Genomic DNA, 20,689 nt, shown 5'->3' with positions numbered 1-20,689 from the left:
GGTCTGATATAGGGATGGATAGATAGATAGATATAAATATTAATATAATGTATATATAGAGTCTGACTCCTTTTTTTTGATGTGTGACTGTGGACAGCTTTTAAGCCTTGCCTCTCTCTCTTACCTCTCTGCACCACACCCACACCTGGGCAAGCTGCTCAGAAAGCCTGGGTGCGCCCTTCTTTGGTATAGCATCTGAACCAAATTTGGGGTAAAGATTCACAACAATACCCATCTGTGCTGGTCAGTACAATAGGTGCCAGCCACAGCTATTGAGCACCTCAATTGGAAACATGGCGGGATGTGCTGTACATGCAAAATACACTCTGGGTCTCAAAGACAATATGAAAGAGGCCGGACAACATATAGACCCTGTCTCTACAAAAAACGAAACAATTAGCCCAGCGTGGTGGTGCACATCTGTTGTCCTAGCTACTTGGGAGGCTGAGGCTGGAGGATTGCTTAAGCCTGAGAGGTCCGGGCTGCAGTGAGCTATGATCACACCAGTATACTCCGACCTGGGTGACCCTGTCTCTAAAATAAAATAAAATAATAAAAAACAAAGATAGTATGAAAGAATGTAAAATATCCTATTAATAATTTTTAAGTTGCTGGGCACGGTGGCTCACGGTTGTAATCCCAGCACTTTGGGAGGCCAAGGTGGGTGGATCACCTGAGGTCAGGAGTTCGAGACCAGCCTAGCCAACATGGTGAAACCCTGTCTCTAATAAAAAATACAAAAATTAGCCGGGCATGGTGGCAGGTGCCTGTAAACTCAGCTACTCGGGAGGCTGAGGCAGGAGAATTGCTGGAACCCGGGAGGCGGACGTTGCCATGAGCCAAGATCATGCCATTGCACTCTAGCCCGGGCCAACAACAGCAAGACTCCATCTCAAAAATAATAATAATAATAATAATTTTTAAGTTGATTGTATGATAAAATAATATATATATCAAGTTTAAAGTATTATTAACATTAATTTCACCTTTTTAAACCTTTTTTAATGGGAGTACAGTATTTTTGTTTTGTAGAGCTGGGGGTTCTCACTATGTTGCTCAGGTTGGTCTTGATCTCCTAGGCTCAAGCAGTCCTCCCGTCTTGGCCTCCCAAAGTGCTGGGATTATGGGCAAGAGCACTGCGCCTGGCTACATGAAAATTTTTAATTAAATATATGGCTTATATTTGTCATTCACCTTCTACTTCTGTTAGATAGCATTAACATATACCAAAGTAGTGACAATGACTATGTCTTAGTTTGTTACTTTTTTTTAATTCCTTCTTTTGGATTCTCTGTATTCTCTGAGCATGTATTTAAAAATAAAAAGACATTTCCTGGAGTTGTTGTTGATGGTGGTAGGAAGGCCTTTTGGAGGATCTGAGAAGGAAAGGTCTCCCTGCCCAAAAAGTCCAGAAAGGGAAAACATTTTCCAATCAGCCATGATTCTGAAACTGACATCTGCCCTCTCTCCACTGTTTAATTAATCTAAACTTGATCTGAGGCTGACTCCATACCTTGAGTCCCTATGTAATGAACTGCATGCAACCTAACTTGGTATGAACTGACTGAAAGCTAATTTAATATATTTTTGTAGCTAATAGCTGAGCCTCAGCAGTAAAACACAGCAGCAAACCTCCAATCAATTATAGGCTACCAACTGATCAGACCATGCTCAAATAAAGCAAACACCTAGCTGTAACCAATCAAGCTGTCTCTGTACCTCACTTCCATTTTCTGTTCATTTGCTGTCAGCCCATATCGGGGAGCAGAGTTCTCTCAACTTCTGCTGGTTCTGAGAGCTGCCCTATTGACAAGTCATTCTTCGCTCAATTAAATTTGGTTAAATTTAACTTATCTAAAGATTTACTTTCAACACTGCACATATACTGTTAGAGACAAGCAGCCTCTCTCTACGAGCGTTGGAATAAATGACTTTCTTATGGTGACTCTGGAGTTTGCAAATTCATTGGTGTGCCTTGGCCTGCAAGCCCTGGCTCGTTAGCACTGATATGCTGCTGTCATAGGAAGCCCAAGGTGTGGCTGACTACGACTTTCCTGTATAGTCTAGGGTTGCCATTTGTGCTTCATCCAATCCATATCTACTCTCTACAAGCCCTCAGTGTCCCAGATCCTTGTCCACAAACCTGGAGGACCAAGCTGGGGATGGCTGTCCAAGCATGGATCAACCTGCTTTGCAGACTGCTTTGCAGGGTAATGTTTTGGAACAAACTGTACAGACTTAGTCATGCAAAATGTTATTGTATTGAAGAGGTCAGAATTCAGAGCACACTTGGCTGATCCAGCAACTGAATTTTACTACTACTGACTCTGATGAACAGAAAACAACTCTGCCACCTGTACACAGGCAGTCAACTCTTTCTACCAGAAGAGGAATGGACAGTAAGAGAAGGCAGAACAGGGGGAAGAAATCAAATGGATTTAACTAGATCATCATATAAAAACTGCAAATGTCCTATCATTTTTCAGAAAGATTCAATGTCTGCTTTCAAAGGATTTTACTATATGTATTTTCTTTACACAAGTACATTTTAAAATTTAAGTCCGAGTGATTTCAATTCTGTAAATTTTGAAATTTCACTGAGTAAGAAAAATAATGACTACTGACCCTCAAGAAGCAAGTCTACACAAATAGGCAAATTTGTAAGTTTACTGTTGGGGATCTGAAAATTATACCCCAAAATATGGGGCTTTCATGCAGAGTGCTTTGAACTAAGGGAGAACCAAAGCCTCCCTGAACTTCTGCCCTGCTGTCTCTCACCCCTTTTCAAAAGCACAGGGAAGGGTGGTCTCTGAACTTGCCTCATCTGCCTAAAGATAGATCTTCCAAAAAGGCACTCAATTGTCGTGAGTTTCCTCCCCAGGAATCTCATTAATTAGGAAAAATTAACTGTATCACAGGAGGAGAACAGACTGAAGGTAATTGCCAAGCCCAGACATCATCACAAACTATCACCTGTTCTTCTGAGGGGTGCTCCAAGACAACCTTTATTACTCTGGAGACTGTTTATCTGCATAACAAGACAACTTTTATTCACCATGCATTTCCTCTCCTTTCCCTCCCATAATTTGTGTCATGCCCCACCCCCAAATTAAGCTCCAAGCCCCAATTCCTTTCTGTAGCTCAGGATGCTATATAAACTTTAATCATCTAGCCCTTCTTTGAGTCTCATCTTTTGTGAGATTCCCATGCCTAAGCACATAATTAAAATTGTTTTCTCCTGTTAATCTATCTACTGTCTATTTACTTCCCAGACTCAATGATCAAACTTTAAGAGGGTAGAGAGAAAGGTTTTCTCCCTTACATTACATTCCACCTAAGATCCACAAAAAGAGAAAATTTTACTTTTAGATAATGAAAAAGCTACCCAAAATATACAAACCCTCATATTTGACTTTACTCTTCTAACTCTGCAAACTGAAGCCACCACTAGCTACTACAATTTGACCACCAAGGTATACATTTTTCTAACAGCCGTAATGAGGTATAGTTCACATACTCTACAAGTGACTCTTTTAAGGTGTCTAATTCAACAGGTTTTATACACTTACAGAGTTGTGCACCCATCACCACAATAAATTCTGGAATATTTTCAATACCCCAAAAAGAAACACAGCACCCCTTCACCATCAACACCTGATATGGTTTGCATATTTGTCCCTCCAAATCTCATGTTGAAATTTGATCACCAATGTTGGAAGTGGGACCTGATGAGAGCTGTTTGGGTCATGGGAGTGGAACCCTCATGAATGGCTTGAGCCATCCTCTTGGTGATGAGTGAGTTCTTGCTCTATTAGTTTACGTGACAGCTAATTGTTTAAAGGAGCCTGGGACCTCTCCCCTCTCTCTCACTTCCTCTCTTGCCATATGATATGCCAGTTCCCTCTTTGCATTCCACCATAATTGTAAGCTCCCTGAGGCCTCACCAGAAGCAGAGCAGATGCTGACACCATGCTTCCTGGACAGCCGCAGAACTGTGAGCTAAATAAACCTCTCTTCTTTACAAACTACTCAGCCTTAGGTATTCCTTTATAGTAATGCAAAACAGACTAACACAAATTCCAATCCCAGTATCCCTCCTTCTCTGCATGGTCCTAGGCAACCACAATCTACTTTCTGTCTCTGTGGGTTTGTCTATTCTGGACATTTTATATAAATTGAATTATATAATATGTGGTCCTTTGTGACTTTCTTCTTTTACTTAGCATAATATTTTCAAGGTTCATACATGTTGCAGCATGTATCAGTACTTCATTCCTTTTGTTCCTGAGCAATATTTGATTGCATTGATATGCCACATTTTATGTACCCATTTATCAATTGATGGACATTTGGGTTGTTTCCAGTTTTTTACTATTATGGCTAATGCTGCTATGAATATTCATGTACCTAAGTGTAATTTTAAATTTAAGTAATTCTTGCCTAAGGCTTAGGATACATCCCCCCCAAAAAATGAGAATAAAGCAAGGTTTTGCAAAGCAGCAAAGCAGAACTTTACTGTATCAGTGATTGCCACTCTTAAGTCACCTTTTCCCATGGAAGATAGTCCTTAACAGCCTGATTTAGGAACATCAAAAGAGGTCCATCTAAAAATGTTGTGTTAAGCGGATTCAAACACGTTTTGTTTTGTTTTGTTTTGTTTGAGACCGAGTTTCACTCTTGTTGCCCAGGCTGGAATGCAATGGCATGATCTCGGCTCACTGCAACCTCCACCTCCCGGGTTCAAGTGATTCTCCTGCCTCATGTTGAATACAGTGAGTTCTAAATTTCTCTTCAAAGAATTGGTATGTCAGTATGTTCAGTTCTTTGTTCTCCATTTTAAAGTTTAACTTCCTCGTTCTCCTCACCCGTAGTTTCAGTAAACAACTTTTTCCACCAGTTCTAATCAGCAGTTCACATCTGTTCCCCTGGTCACCTGCTCCGTCCTGAGTCACCCCTGGTCATCTGTTCCATCTGAGTCATCCCTGGTCACCTGCTCTGACCTGAATCATCCTGAGTTCTCTTTTCTGTAACTGCCCTTCCCACCAAACTACTCACCCCGCCACTCTGACTTGTTCCCCTTCTCTCTTTACAATAGCCAATCAGAATTATCTTAGACTGTGTGGTCCAACCCTAGCCAATAGGGGAACGACATAGCAGTAGGGGCTACCTGTGTCAGGAATAAAAAGCCCTTCCCCTCCCTTGTTCAGGTGTGCTCTCACCATTGCTCCATCCACTAGTCACACTCTTCTATAGAAGTAAAATTGCCTTGCTGAGAAAATTAAATTTATGTTTGAGTGCTATTTCTTTTGTGGCACCAAAAGTTTATTTATAACACTCAGCTTCCCAAGTAGCTGGAATTACAGGCATGCACCACCGTGCCCAGCTAATTTTGTATTTTTAGTAGAGATAAGGTTTCATCATGTTGGTCACGCTGGTCTCAAACTCCTGACCTCAAGTGATCCACCTGCCTTGACCTCCCAAAGTGCTGGAATTACAGACATGAGCCACTACACCCAGCCTCAAACACACATATTTATTGCATGTCTAATGTAGCAGAGAAAAAATAATTTTTTTTCTACTTTTCATGATTTTTAGCTGATACAACTAAAATTCCTATAACAAAAGACAGATTAACCACAGAAAAACAAACATGTATGTCTCATTTATACCACAGGAGATACACAGGGAAAATGAGTAATTCTCTAAGAGGTGGTTTAAATTCCATCTACCGAAACAAAAAAAAAGGGAGCGGGGTGGGGAAGGTCCAGTTTTGCCAAGATGGCCAGGCAAAACACCATAAAACAGCATTAGGTTTGTTATGCAGATTTAAGTCAGTGTCTTCTCCATTGGTAGGAATGTATAATGATGTACAGTCATCCTTCTCTTCCTGGTGCAGAGAGGAAAACACCCTTAAATTGGAGATTTCCTTTGTAAATGCAAATTTTCCTTACAAAAGGGTAATTTCTACTCTTGTTTTCAGAGCTTCTCCTAGGTCTGCTATTTCTTAAAATAATTAGATCAACATAATCCTTATGCTAAAGGAGCATATTTTGGGGTGATATATTCTAGTCCAGTACACTCATATATTGGGGTGATGTGTCTTGAACCTCATCACTAATAAATAAAAAGTGCTATTTGTAGTGGGTAAATAATTGTAAAATATTTTTTAAAAATTTTCTATATATTTTTTGTACCTCTTGGTCTTCCTCTGCATCCCTACCCCCATTCAGTCATTCATTGCCTCAAGGAATAGATAACTCAAAGAATAGCAGAGAAAAAAGGCTTTTGGATTTGTTATTGAACTGAACTTGGGTCTGCTCACTTGGCACAGCAAAGCCAAATGCTGACATCAAGATTTGCTGTGAGATACTGCAGCTGTAGGTAAACAGCAGCAACAAAAACAAAATAAATTATTCGTTAATTATAAAAAAAGATATTCAATGAGAGAAAGAAAAGGATTTATTGTAGGATACCAAGCAAGGAGAATTGGTCAGATAATGCTTAAGGCCCAAACTCCCCATGGCTTATCAGCAAGAGATTTTAAGGGCAGGGGTACATTTCTGGAAAGCAGAAGTTATAGGCAAAATTGTAAATCAATACATGGAGGTTATACATTGGTTTGGCTCAAAAAGGCAGGATATGTTGAAGCCAGGGCTTATAGGTCATAAATAGATTCAGTGATTCTTTGATTTGCAATTGGTTAAGAAAATAAAGCTGTGTCTTAAAAACTTGGGGTCCACAGAAAGGAATGTTCAGGTTTGGACTGTGTGCATGACTTTCTTCAGCCCCCTCAGGAAGAAAATTAGAACAAGGAATGGCAGTCAGAGTTCAGTCTGTGTGACAGCCTATGTAACATTTTCCATCTGGTGGGAGTCTGGGTTTCTGAAAAATAACTCAGGGACATATGTCAAGATGTTATCTTTAGTTTTTATAGGGAACCAAATATCTGTGTCTCTAACTTACTTGGGTGGCTATTGTTTTAAGTTAAGTTATTATTACCTTTTTGCTTATCAGGTTGCTCATTTATTTCTCAAGGCTAGCCAAGTGCCTGGAATTTCCCTTGAGAGGACTCAAAATTTTCCTTTATTTCCATGCTTGGGGGAGGGGGCAGTGGGGCAAAAGGGCCCTGAAAGGGGCCTCCTGCTCTCAGATTTTGAATCTCGGAAACCAGGCAATAAATTTGAGAACATATGTGATGAGTTAGATCAAAGTGATGCATTATATCAAAGTTCTCTATCCTTCCCCACCAATTAAATTAAGTTCTTCCAGAATTGAGGAAGAGAGAATGTATGAGGGAAAAGTGATCCCAGAAAGGAACCCCTGGAGAACAACATGAAGGTTTATGGGATTACAGAGCAAAGTAATTGTGTGTCTCTCTTCCCTGGTAGAGCCTAAAAGAGGTGCCACAACCTCAGAGAAGAAATGACTGCAGGGTATGCCTAGACAGAGGGAACCTAAACAACCTTGCAAGAGTTTCCCCTTAACTCAGCACAGAGTGATGACAAAAAGATGACTTTATGCTGCTAAGGGTGGCTCTGAAGTACCACAGGGTTTTAGCTCCACTTAATATCCTAGGGTTGAGGGAAGCACAGGAATTCTATGCATTCAGCAGAAGTATAGATGTAACAAGGAACATTCATCGACCTGACTTAGAACAAGGGATGATGTAGCAGTGACCTATGTGGATCAGTGGCCAAGGTCCAGGGCAGATTTTGGAGATCTTAGCAGATGCCAGCATGACTAGTGATATGGTTTGGCTCTGTGTCCCCACCCATATCTCATCTTGTAGCTCCCATAATTCCCATGTGTCATGGGAGGGACCTGGTGGGAGATGATTAAATCATGGAGTGGGTCATTCCCATGTTGTTCTCTTGATAGTGAATGAGTCTCATGAGATCTGATGATTTTAAAAATGTGAGTTTCTCTGCACAAGCTCTCTTTGCCTGCTTCCATCCACATAAGATGTGGCTTCTTCCTCCTTGCCTTCTGCCATGAATGTGAGGCCTCCCCAGCCATGTGGAACTGTTAAGACCAATAAACCTCTTTCTTTTGTAAATTGTCCAGTCTCAGGTATGTCATTATCAGCAGTGTGAAAATGGACTAATATAGTAAATCAGCACCAGGAGTGGGGTTCTTATAAAAAGATAACCAAAAGTGTGGCAGTGACTTTGGAACTGGGTAGTAGGCAGAGGTTGGAACAGTTTGGAGGGCTTAGAAGAAGACAGAAAAATGTGGGAAAGTTTGGAACTCCCTAGAGATTTGTTGAATGGCTTTGCCCAAAATGCTGATAGTGATATGGACAATAGAGTCCAGGCTGAGGTGGGCTCAGATGGAAATGAGGAACTTGTTGGGAACTGGAGTAAAGGTGACTCTTCTTATATTATAGCAAAGAGACTGGTGGCATTTTGACCCTGTCCTAGAGATCTGTAGAACTTTTAACTTGAGAGAGATGATTTAGGGTATCTGGTGGAAGAAATTTCTAAGCAGCAAAGCATTCAAGAGGTGACTTGGGTGCTGTTAAAGGCATTCAGTTTTATAAGGGAAGCAGAGCATAAAAGTTCAGAAAATTTGCAGCCTGACAATGATAGAAAAGAAAATCCCATTTTCTGAGGAGAAATTCAAGCTGGCTGTAGAAATTTGCATAAGTAACAAGGAGCCAAATGTTAATCCCCAAGATAATGAAGAAAATGTCTCCAAGGCATGTCAGAGGTCTTCACAGCATCCCCTCCCATCACAGGCTGGGAGGCCTAGGAGGAAAAGATAGTTTCATGGGCGAGGCCCAGGGTCCCCATGCTGTGTGCAGCCTAGGGACTTGGTGCCCTGTGTCCCAACCACTCCAGCCATGGCTGAAAGGGGCCAATGTACAGCTCAGGCTGTGGCTTCAGAGGGTCCACACCTCAAGCCTTGGCAGCTTCCACATGATGTTGAGCCTGCAGAAGTCAAGAACTGAGGTTTGGGAACCTGTGCCTGGATTTCAGAAAATGTATGAAAATGCCTGGATGCCCAGGCAAAAGTTTGCTGCAGGGGTGGAGTCCTCATGGAGAACCTCTGCTAGGGCAGTGCGGAAGGGGATTATGGGGTGGGACCCACCGCACAGAGTTCCTACTGGGGCACAACCTAGTGAAGCTGTGAGAAAAAGGCCACCATCCTCCAGACCGCAGAATAGTAGATCCACTGACAGCTTGCACTGTGCACCTGGAAAAGCTGCAGACACTCAATGCCAGATTGTGAAGGCAGCCGGGAGAGAGGCTGTACCTTGCAAAGTCACAGGGGCAGAGCTGCCCAAGACCTCGGGAACCTACTTCAGCGTGACCTGAATGTGAGACATGGAGTCGAAGGAGATCATTCTGGAGCTTTAAGATTTGACTGCTCTGCTGGATTTTAGAATTGCATGGGGCCTGTAGCCCCTTTGTTTTGGCCAATTTCTCTTATTTGGAATGGCTGTATTTATGCAATGCCTGTACCCCCATTTTATCTAAGAAGTAACTAACTTGCTTCTGATTTCACAAGTTCATAAGTGGAAGACACTTGACTTGCCTTGGATGAGACTTTGTACTGTGAACTTTTGAGTTAATGCTGAAATGAGTTGAGACTTTGGGGGACTAATGGGAAGGCATGATGGTTTTGAAATATGAAGATATGAGATTTGGAATGGGTTGGGGGCAGAATGATATTGTTAGGTTCTGTGTCCCTACCCAGATTTCATCTTGTAGCTCCCATAATTCCTACATGTTGTGGGAAGGACCCAGTAGGAGATGATTGAATCATGGGGCAGGTCTTCCCCATACTGTTCTCTTGATAGTGAATGGGTCTCACAAGATCTGATAGTTTTAAAAATGAGAGTTTCTCTGCAAAAGCCTTCTTTGCCTGCTGCCATCCATGTAAGATGTGACTTGCTCCTCCTTGCCTTCCACCCTGATTGTGAGGCCTCCTCAGCCATGTGGAACTGTAAGTCCATAAACCTCTTTCTTTTTTTTTTTTTTGAGATGGAGTTTCTCTCTTGTTGCCCAGGCTGGAGTGCGATGGCGCGATCTTGGCTCACTGCAACCTCCACCTCCCGGGTTCAAGCAATTCTCCTGCCTCAGTCTCCCAAGTAGCTGGGATTACAGGCAAGCACCACCAGGCCCAGCTAATTTTTTCTATTTTTAGTAGAGATGGGCTTTCTCCATGTTGGTCAGGCTGGTCTCAAACTCCCGACCTCAGGTGATCCACCCGCTTCAGCTTCCCAAAGTGCTGGGATTACAGGCGTGAGCCACCGCACCCGGCTCATAAACCTCTTTCTTTTGTAAATTGCCCAGTCTCGGGTATGTCTTTACCAGCAGCTTGAAAACAGACTAATACACTAGGTGACTACTAAAGACCAGATACCTCTTCATCTCAATTCCATATACCCAATGTCTTGGCATGATGTAAGACCCCAGTGCTTAGACCCAACACTGAAAAAGACAGGAAACCTCATATTGACCAAGATTAAGTTTCTGCTACTCAGAAAAATAAGGGATCTTAAAATAAATTTTCTAATAGAAAAATACAATCTTATTTCTGAATTAACAGTCTGAGATTTGTACATGTGAATTTTTTAAGAGTAATTTCAAGATCCCAGGAACTTGGCTCCAATGTTGTCCAAGTTCTGATTCCCCAGATCCTAAGATTTCACTTCTTTTCTAGAGATGGCCTAACTCTTCTCATTTGACCTCAAAATCTTGCTTATCTTCCTGTGCTTGGGTGTGACCTCACCTCTCCCTCCTCCCTATTATGTTATGTCCTCCTATAATATACACCCCATACTCAAAATTATTCTTTTAATACATGTAATTTTAATGGCTGTGAGCTCCATGAGGGAAGGAACCATATATGTCTTATTCACCTGGCACATAACACAATGTCGGATATGTCATAAGCTGTCTATAAATGGCTGTACAACTTTTTCCTACAAAAACACAAAAGAGCATAGGAATATGTCTAGAAGGATGTCCTCTGCAGCACTGCTGGTAATAGTAAAAATTAGATTCAAACTAAGAGTCCATCAATGGGGAGGGAGTAAATAAATTAGGGTAATTAGCATACCTCTGTGATATGGAATAATATGTGTGCGCAGAACAATCAGGGAAAGAAAAAATCTTTATTACAAAGTCAAGTTAGATATTTTCCTGAATTATATCCTGCCTTAGATAATCAATTCCATCACCCTCCTCTCCATGTCATGTAGATAACTGAGTTGACCATTATCCTTTGAGAGAGTCAAGTTCAAAACTTGAAATTCCTCATATTGTGGTGAGTCCTTAGAAAGACATATATGATTTAAGGAGATTATAGGCATTTATCAGGATATCCACTGGTTATCACCAATGATTATCATCTTTACCATCATCAGTGACATTTATTGAATGCTGACTATGTGCCAGGTACCACGTAAACACTGGATATATGTTATCTTGTTTTGAATTCACATAACAACCCTCTAAAGTAGGTATTTTTATACCAACTTTAAAGAATGGATTCAGGGATTGTGGCAAACAGACTGTACCATAACCCTCAATGTTTCTACCTTCTGCTGTTCACACATTTGTGTAATCCCCTCTCCTGAGTGTAGGTGGGACCTGTCACTTGACTCTAAGAGAATATGGCAAACGTGATGAGATGTCACTTCCATAATTATTTCACATAATACAAGACAACTCCATTTCAGCAGACTGGAGTCAGAAACTCTCTTGAGGTAGGAAAGCAGCCATATTAGAGGTTCATGTGGCAAGGATCCTTGCTCATGTGGCAAGGATCATGGGAACCTCAGGGCAGCTAAAACTGACAACAAGGCACAGGCTTCAGACATACGTTCAGTCACATGACCTCAAGGAACTGAAGTCTGCCAACAATCCACAGGAGTCTGGAAGCAGATTCTTGCCCAGTCAAGCTTTCAGATGGACACGAGCCTGGCCGACACCTTGATTGCAGGCTTGTGAGACCCTGAACAGAGGATCCAGCTAAGCTGATCCTGACTGTTGAAGCTACAAGATAATAAATGTGTGATTATAAGACACCAGCTATGTGGTAACTGGTTATGCAGCAATAGAAAACTAATACAGGAAGGTGAAGTTTCTAGCCCTAGATCCCACACGAGTCTGGGACTAGATATCCATCCCAGGTCTGTTCGCCTCAAAGCCCATGTTCAACAGGGCATCCATGCCCTGACCTCTTGCTCCCAGATGGTACTTTCAAGCTTGTTCTAGGTATGAGCCTGCATCCTAAAACATGACTCAGCTGAATTCCCCTCATCAACTCAAATCAAAGGATCTTCCCTCACCTGTATCACCTAGCAGATTCCACTATCTTTTCATATATATTGAGCTTCCTGATAGAGGAACAATAATACAGGTTCACCGTGGGCACTATCGGAGAAGTTTTAGTAACCTGTGGCCCTGGTAGGACTTCCTTGAAGATATGGGGCTTCCATACATGTTCACAGCACCCCACTGTGGGGTTGGATGTGTGACTGCTTAGTTAGTTACTCAGTGAACTGGATGGCAGCCAGCAAATTGTAGCACTTGGCTTTAAATGATTTGCTGCTCGACAGCACCAGCATAACACCTACCAGTGTCCTATTAACCAGGATGGACGATAATCTCAAGCTCCCAGAATTCCCAGAGAATAACAATTTATGATAAATAATTATGGCATTTAGATATGGTGCTGTGCCCTTCCATTTTTTTTTTTTTTTTTGAGAAGGAGTCCCGCCTTGCCACCCAGGCCGGAGTGCAGTGGCGCGATCTCGGCTCACTGCAATCTCCACCTCCCAGGTTCACGCCATTCTCCTGCCTCAGCCTCCCAAGTAGCTGGGACTATAGGCACATGCCATCACATCCGGCTAATTTTTTTTTTGTATTTTTAGTAGAGACGGTGTTTCACCGTGTTAGCCAGGACGGTCTCGATCTCCTGACCTCATGAACTGCCCACCTCGGCCTCCCAAAGTGCCAGGATTACAGGCTGAGCCACCGCACCTGGCCTGTGCCCTTCTATTATTCTCTTGTGAAAGCATTTGTAAACTACATGAATCAATTGACTATTACACTAAAGGCAGAATGCATTTAAGAGATGAATGAAAATATCCCTCATACATCGTGGAGACATAAAGCTATAGTAGTTCACCCATCCAACATTACATCAGTAACCAGAATTTTAAAATTTTCTCTTGTAATAAGCTATCATAAAAATATTTTCCTTATATCAATATATCCTCCTAAATGGTAGACTGAAAAATCAATAAGCCAGGATGCAAAAAGAAAAGGGAAATAAATATGTGTTATATATTTGTCATTACTCTCATCACAGAGGGAAGCATTTAAAGAAGCAAATGTTATTAAAATAGTGACATTAAATAAGTACCTGTTTTATGGCTTGTCTGTTTATACATTCATTTGTTAATTCAACTCAGGTGGATCATATATCTATCAAGTTCAAAGGCTTACTATGTACCTGGGAAGAATACAAAAAAAATAGACATACAGTCTTTGCTTCCTGAGGCTTTCAACTATATGCATCTAACAATAACCATTTGGACTAATTTAAGCACAGAGAGCCACTGAGACATACCTATCCATTTTTGCACATATATTTTATCAGTACACATAGGCATAGAAAAAAGCCCAGAGGGATGTATATCACAATGTAAACCATTGTTAACCTGTGGGTGGTGAGATTACATGTAATGAAAAAAAAATTGTATTTCTTAAACAAATAGAAATTGCCCATAAAAATAAAAATAATCATGTATAGCTATTAAAGATTGTTAAGGCTCAGAACACTATACTCCAAAGCATGACACTTTGGCATGCTGAGTACTTTGAACTGTAAAAGATGGGAAGGACCTCGGAAGCAAGAAGTTCCCTTTGGCCTTCTCCACACTCCTTTCTCCTTCTCCCGTTTTCCTCCCAAGCAGGTCATGGGAATGAGGATCCCTCTTCTCCAAAGCGGGTCATAGAAACTAGAACCCCTCTCTCCCGAAGCAAGCCATAAAACCTCGAGAGGTCATTCTCTGACCTACCTCCTCTTAAATAGGCCATAAGACCCTCATTCCAGAAGGGTCTTTCCCCACACCCAGCAGGGAAAAAATCCTGTATGAAGAGGCCAAGAAGAATCCGAACAAACAGGCCTTGCTGGGGTCCCCTGTTTATTACCGTTAGAGCATAGCCTTTTTGTCCAATCACATTTCTACATGGCTGTCCATTCTTCATTGAACCTAAGCATAAAAATACAATTTTCCCTGGGTCTTTGGGCCTTCATTTCTGAAGGCTCTTGTGTCACATGAAACTTGATTTTGTTATGCTTTTCTCTTGCTAACCTGTATTTCCTATAGAAATTTTGGCTGTGGACCTCAAAATGAGTGAGGAAAAGGTATTACACCTTTTTGCTCCAAGATCTTTTAAACCATTAGGTCTGACATTAATTAAACAGGTCTACCAAATCCACCAAAACAATGATGCAAATTTTTCTTTGAGCAAAGAACCAACTAAGGGAAAATAAAGAATATTTAGTCCACATTCTTCTTTTTATTATTATTATAAGTTATGGGGTACATGTGCAGAACTTCCAGGTTTATTACATAGGTATACACGTGCCATGGTGGTTTGCTGCACCCGTCAACCTGACATCTACATTAGGTATTTCTCCTAATGCTATCCCTCCCCTAGCCTTCCACCCTCTGACAGGCCCCAGTGTGTGATGTTCCCCTCCCTGTGTCTGTGTCCACATAAACCCTCCCAAGACTAAACAAGGAAGAAGTCAAATCCCTAGACAGGCCAATAACAAGTTCTGAAATTGAGGCAGTAATTAATAGCCTACCAAGCAAAAAAGTTCAGGACCAGATGGATTCACACCCAAATTCTACCAGAGGTACAAAGAGGAGGTGATACCGTTCCTTCAGAAACTATTCCAAACTATAGAAAAAGAGGGAATCCTCCCTAACTCATTTTATGAGGCCAGCATCACCCTGATACCAAAACCTGGCAGAAACACACCAAAAAAAGGAAATTTCAGGCCAGTATCCCTGATGAACGTCGATGTGAAAATCCTCAATAAAATACTGGCAAACCGAATCCAGCAGCACATCAAAAAGCTTATCCACCATGATCAAGTCGGCTTCATCCCTGGGATGCAAGGCAGGTTCAACATATGCAAATCAATAAACGTAACCCATCACATAAACAGAACCAAGGACAAAAACACGTGATTATCTCAATAGATGCAGAAAAGGCCTTTGACAAAATTCAACAACCCTTCATGCTAAAAACTCTCAACAAACTAGGTATTGATGGAATGTATCTCAAAATAATAAGAGCTATTTATGACAAACCCACAGCCCATATCATACTGAATGGGAAAAAACTGGAGGCATTCCATTTGAAAACTGGCACAAGACAAGGATGCCCTCTCTCACCACTCCTATTCAACATAGTATTGGAAGTTCTGGCCCGGGCAATCAGGCAAGAGAAAGAAATAAAGGGTATTCAAATAGGAAGAGAGGAAGTCAGATTGTTTCTGTTTTCAGATAACATGACTGTCTATTTAGAAAACCCCATCTTCTCAGTCCAAAATCTCCTTAAGCTGATAAGCAACTTCAGCAAAGTCCCAGGATACAAAATCAATGTGCAAAAATCACAACCATTACTATACACCAATAATAGTCAAACAGAGAGCCAAATCATGAGTGAACTCCCATTCACAATTGCTACAAAGAGAATAAAATACCTAGGAATACAACTTACAAGGGATGTGAAGGACCTCTTCAAGGAGAACTACAAACCACTGCTCAAGGAAATAAGAGAGGACACAAACAAATGGAAAAACATTCCATGCTCATGGATAGGAAGAATCAGTCTCATGAAAGTGGCCATACTGCCCAAAGTAATTTATAGATTCAATGCTACCCCCATCAAGCTACGATTGACTTTCTTCACAGAATTAGAAAAAACTACTTTAAATTTCATATGAAATCAAAAAAGAGCCTGCATAGCCAAGACAATCCTAAGCAAAAAGAACAAAACTGGATGCATCACGCTACCTGACTTCAAACTATACTACAAGGCTACAGTAACCAAAACAGCATGGTACTGGTACCAAAACAGATATACAGACTACCATCAGAGAATACTAGAAACACCTCTATGTAAATAAACTAGAAAATCTAGAAGAAATAGATAAATTTCTGGACACATACACCCTTCCAAGTCTAAACCAGGAAGTAGTCCACATTCTTTTAAAAAAAACATGTCTTCTTAAAATTAAGCATTATCTGCAATAGTGCTTAAGAGCTCCTTCATTATTTTCCCCTCAGGGGATGTTTAGGCTTATATTTTTGCTTTTGTTTTTTGCTCTGACTAAAATTTCAAAAGCTTTATAGCAGTATGTGTCCTGAAAGATCAGATTGCAACAAAGCACCTTTGAATCAGTTTGCAAGATGAGCCACAGGAATGCTGGAGGGAGGGGTTCGGGGCATCAGGAGCTGGAGGAAACTTCTGGCAGCAGAATTTAACCACGAACGGAGTACACGCTGCAGCCCCCATTAGGTACTGGGGGAGAAATAACGAGTGAAAGTGTACAAATGCAAAATGCTCTGTAAATGACTATTTCTTGGTTGTCCATGTGTGAAATAGCTAGAAGGGGATGTTCTTACTGGAACACTCTGGAGAGGAGAAATGGAAGGGGGCCTTTGATCTATCTTCCTATGTGTGCAGACCTCTGCTGTACCCCTGCTGGCATAGGCCATGCATGCCCAAGCTGGACACTTAATCCTGGGTCTAGCCTCTGGGCAGGAGGGTTGGGTGGAATCACAGGGGGCTTTTTCACTGTGGGCATAGGTGGGTGAGAAACATTTTTCATATGCTGACTTTGATATATTGAGTTCTCTATTCTTCAAATCACATCACTTACCCACTGGTAAAGCTGGAAGGGCTAAGTTTGTGGTGCACACAGTCTTGCAGCTGCATGCTCCCATGGGGCAGGGGTCATATCTGTCTTCTTTACCATGGAAGACGTGGCACCTCACACGTGGCCTGGTATAGCACAGGGGCTCAATAGGTAGCTGGAAGATGATGCTACAAGGGAGTGAAGAAAGGCATACTTTCTCCTGGTCACACTGAACATCTCTCATCTCCTAATGAGTCTTGTCCTTTCTACTTTTGCCCTTCGATAACCCATTCTCACACAAGAACCGGAATGATCCTTTTAAAAATAAATCAGGTTCTAAAATTAGCTTACAGTGATGGTTGTACAGCTCTCTAAATACACTAAAAACCATTGAACTGCATACTTCAAATGGGTAAATTTGTGATATGTAAATTCTATCTCAATAAGGCTGTTAAAAAAAATTAGATTGTCATTCTATGCTTAACACCCTTCACTGGTTCCTGACATTTCACATAGAATTCGCCAGACTGCTTATGGTGATGTACAACATCCTACCTTTCCCATGGGCTCTGCCTGCCTCTCCAACCTCACCTCGCACCAGGCCACAGCTTACCTCCCACTCTTACCTGAATCTGCCTAGCTTGATCCTGCCTTCCACAATATTCTTCTCCATACTTTTGTACTTTTTTTCGTTTCTTCCTTTTATTTGCCCCTTAAGATTTCCACATCCTCTCTCTGCACATTCCAAATGGTGGCTTTCATTCAGATCTCAGCTCAAATTCCATCTTCCCACCTTAGGTCATATAATGTGAATCACCATCATTTTCTCTCATATTATTATATTTTTATAGGACCTCTATTTGAAATTATCTTGTTTCTTCATTGTTTCCCTCACTCAAATATAAGCTCTGTGAGGGCAGAAAAATCTTGTGTTTAACCCTTGAAGAACAGTACCTCAGATATAGTAGGAACTAATAAATATACATTAAATGTTGACTGCCTGCTTCCTGCGTGGTTTATTCTGCCAAACTTGTCAGAAAAAACAAACAAACAAACAAAACCCATGAATGTTTACACCTTAGCATATCTTTACAAGAAAAAAAAAGTTTTAAAACTCATTGCTTTTGAATGACTTTTCATTTTTACATGGCATGGCAAAATAAGCAAGCTTCTATCTGGGAACAATTGATTTCCAAAGTTAGAAGATTAAAATCATGTAAATATTTCACTATAAAAAACGTATTATAATGCTGTTAAGGTTCAGTCATAGTCACTTTCAGGATGGGGGTGGAGGGAGAGGGACAGCTGGACTTCCAGTCCAGACCAATACTAAATGGAATTTGCAGACGTAAAAGTAGCTGGATACTTACCGAAAGATCTAGATCTTCAGAGGTTTCCTTATTCTCCTTTCCTTGATTATTTAGAAATCTTAGGAAAACCAAGATAGTATTTGTAAAATTATCAAGAAAAGTCTTCCTTTTAAGATTTCACTTTTGGTAACTATATTTCAGGAATGATAGGGCTCGATGATAGCCACATGCTCTGTGCTACTTTTAACATCTGACATTCATATAAACCTTTGCTGCTTCCAAGTCCTTCCATGGGAACTGTCTCATTTGACTTTGCCACAGCCTATGGGAAAGGCAGACAGGTGCAGAATTTTTTTAAGTAGAAGGAAGCAAAAGTTCAATGAGTTGAAGTGACTTGCCCAAGGTCCTGTTGCCAATAAAGAGGGATTTTAGTCACATGTTTTTCTGACAAACCACTGGCTCTTTCAAAAGCCTTATTTAGGAAGCTACAGCAGTTCTCCTCACAGATTATCCAGCAAGAAGTGATAGCAATCAGTGCTCCAGAGAATTAAGAACTGGGAATAAAAGTAAGAGGGATTTGTATTCAATTAAATAATTGATTTACCTCTAGATTCCTGAAAAGTCATCAGTTTGGCCTTTAGTGTAACAAGTTATACACATACACTAATGTGTGTTCATCATAGCCATATTGGTTTATGGAAACATCATTAAAGCTTAGCAGTCTTTGTTTTTGATATTTTTAAGGTTTTGTTTCTACTGTTTACAGATGTTCTTAAAAGCTGTAAGTTCAGCTTTTAAAGCTTTTTGGAAGCAAACCAGCATTTTAATGAGTAACAGTTCATATCAGGAAATATCCTTATGTTTGCATTTAAGTGCTTGCATACTTCCAAAGTGTTTTTATGAAATTATTAATGTGGGAGGCGTGCAAGATTTTAAACACTTTACATGGAAGCTCATTGACATTACTAGATAGATAACTGACACCATTTTTAGCCCTACAGGATGCTTCGTATTGATTTCAGTTCTTATAAGGCACTAATTTCTCAGAAGTATTTGCTAAATCTATGAAACTAATTACAAAAAGATTCTCTTAAGATTTAAACACTAAGCACTCTGAAGAGATGCCTGCAATCCCAGGATCACTGCAGCATTATTTACAATAGCCAAGATATAGAAAAAAACAAAGTACTTATCAAGGGATGAATGGATTTTTAAAATATGGTGTATATATATATATATATGGATACTATTCAGCCTTAACAAACTCAGGAAATTCTGTCATTTGTGACATGAATGAAGCTAAAGGACATTATGCTAAATGAAATAAGCCAGGTACAGAGAGACACAATACTATCTCACTTATACGTAGAATCTAAAAAGTCAAACTCACAGAAGCAGAGAGTAAAAGCTGTTACCAGAGGTTGGGGAGGGCGGTGGTGGTGGATGGGGAAAGATGAGATGTTGGTCAAAGGGTACAAAGTTTCAGTTAAATAAGAGGAATACATTCTGGTGATCTATTGCACAGCATAGTGACTACAGTTAATAATAATGTATACTTCAAAACAGCTAAAAAAGAGGATTTAAAATGTTTTCACTACCAGGAAATGATAAATATTTGAGGTGAATATGCTAATTAGCCTGATTCAATCATTCCACATTGGATATATGTATCAAAACACTGTATTGTACCCCATAAACAATTGTCAATTAAAAACTTAAAATATTCAGATGTCTCACCGAGACTCACGTAGCAAAACTAAATCTTTACATAAATATCTAAGCATTTAATCTTCACAGACATTTCTTGGGCTAGTTCATAAGAAGATTGATTTTTGATGTAAAATACTTCATTGGAGACCATAACAGTTTGTCCCTTGAGAGAGCTCTGTTGAGTACTTGGGATGAGAAGACTCAACAGTTTATTATTCATGTTTTATTACCATTCTGACCACCCAATTGTTATTAATACCTAAAAACCAAGCAATAACCTAAAATGCAACTAATCTGCAGTTTTTTGCATATCCTTTTTTCCCAGTCCCTATCCTGTAGTTCCTCTTCCTCTCAAGGAACTATTTTACTTTCCATGAATAAAGAATAAGTTTCAGTTGCTTACCGTAACAACCTGTTTTTCCATTCCTTACCTTTTACACTGAAGAGCTGCTATAGGTATCATTAGTCCAATAACTGATTTCCGTAACAAAGACCTGAGGGGAAATTAGAAACTTCCCTCTGAATCAAAGATTTACTGATGTTCTGTAGTTTTTAGGCTAAATATACTTCGTATAATACTGTTTTAATGCTTAACACATGTATCTGATAAAAATAATTTGTGGTTTCACCAAAATATGCATCCAAATTAAGTGATCTATTGATTCAATTGTGTGTGCCACACACATAGATATATAGAGATGGAGCTGTTCAATAAGCCATGAGATGCAGAAGACAAATGAAAACTCCCACACTCTATAGTATTAATCACA

At 40.4% G+C, this 20,689-nt stretch overlaps 1 long non-coding RNA gene across 1 annotated transcript; it reads right to left on the bottom strand.

Annotated features, from left to right (window-relative positions):
• Positions 1-17,525: 17,525 nt before the first annotated feature.
• LOC134810124 (uncharacterized) lies at positions 17,526-20,416 on the bottom strand. Its single transcript, XR_010157394.1, has 3 exons — positions 20,351-20,416; positions 18,270-18,531; positions 17,526-17,692 (listed from the first exon to the last, which is right to left on the bottom strand). It is a non-coding gene; the product is annotated as an uncharacterized LOC134810124 (long non-coding RNA).
• Positions 20,417-20,689: the final 273 nt, after the last annotated feature.

Source organism: Pan troglodytes, chromosome 4, assembly GCF_028858775.2.
Source record: "Pan troglodytes isolate AG18354 chromosome 4, NHGRI_mPanTro3-v2.0_pri, whole genome shotgun sequence".
Taxonomy (NCBI): Eukaryota; Metazoa; Chordata; class Mammalia; order Primates; family Hominidae; genus Pan; species Pan troglodytes.
The sequence above is the reverse complement of the archived record's forward strand: the minus strand, read 5'-3'. Positions and strand labels throughout refer to the sequence as shown.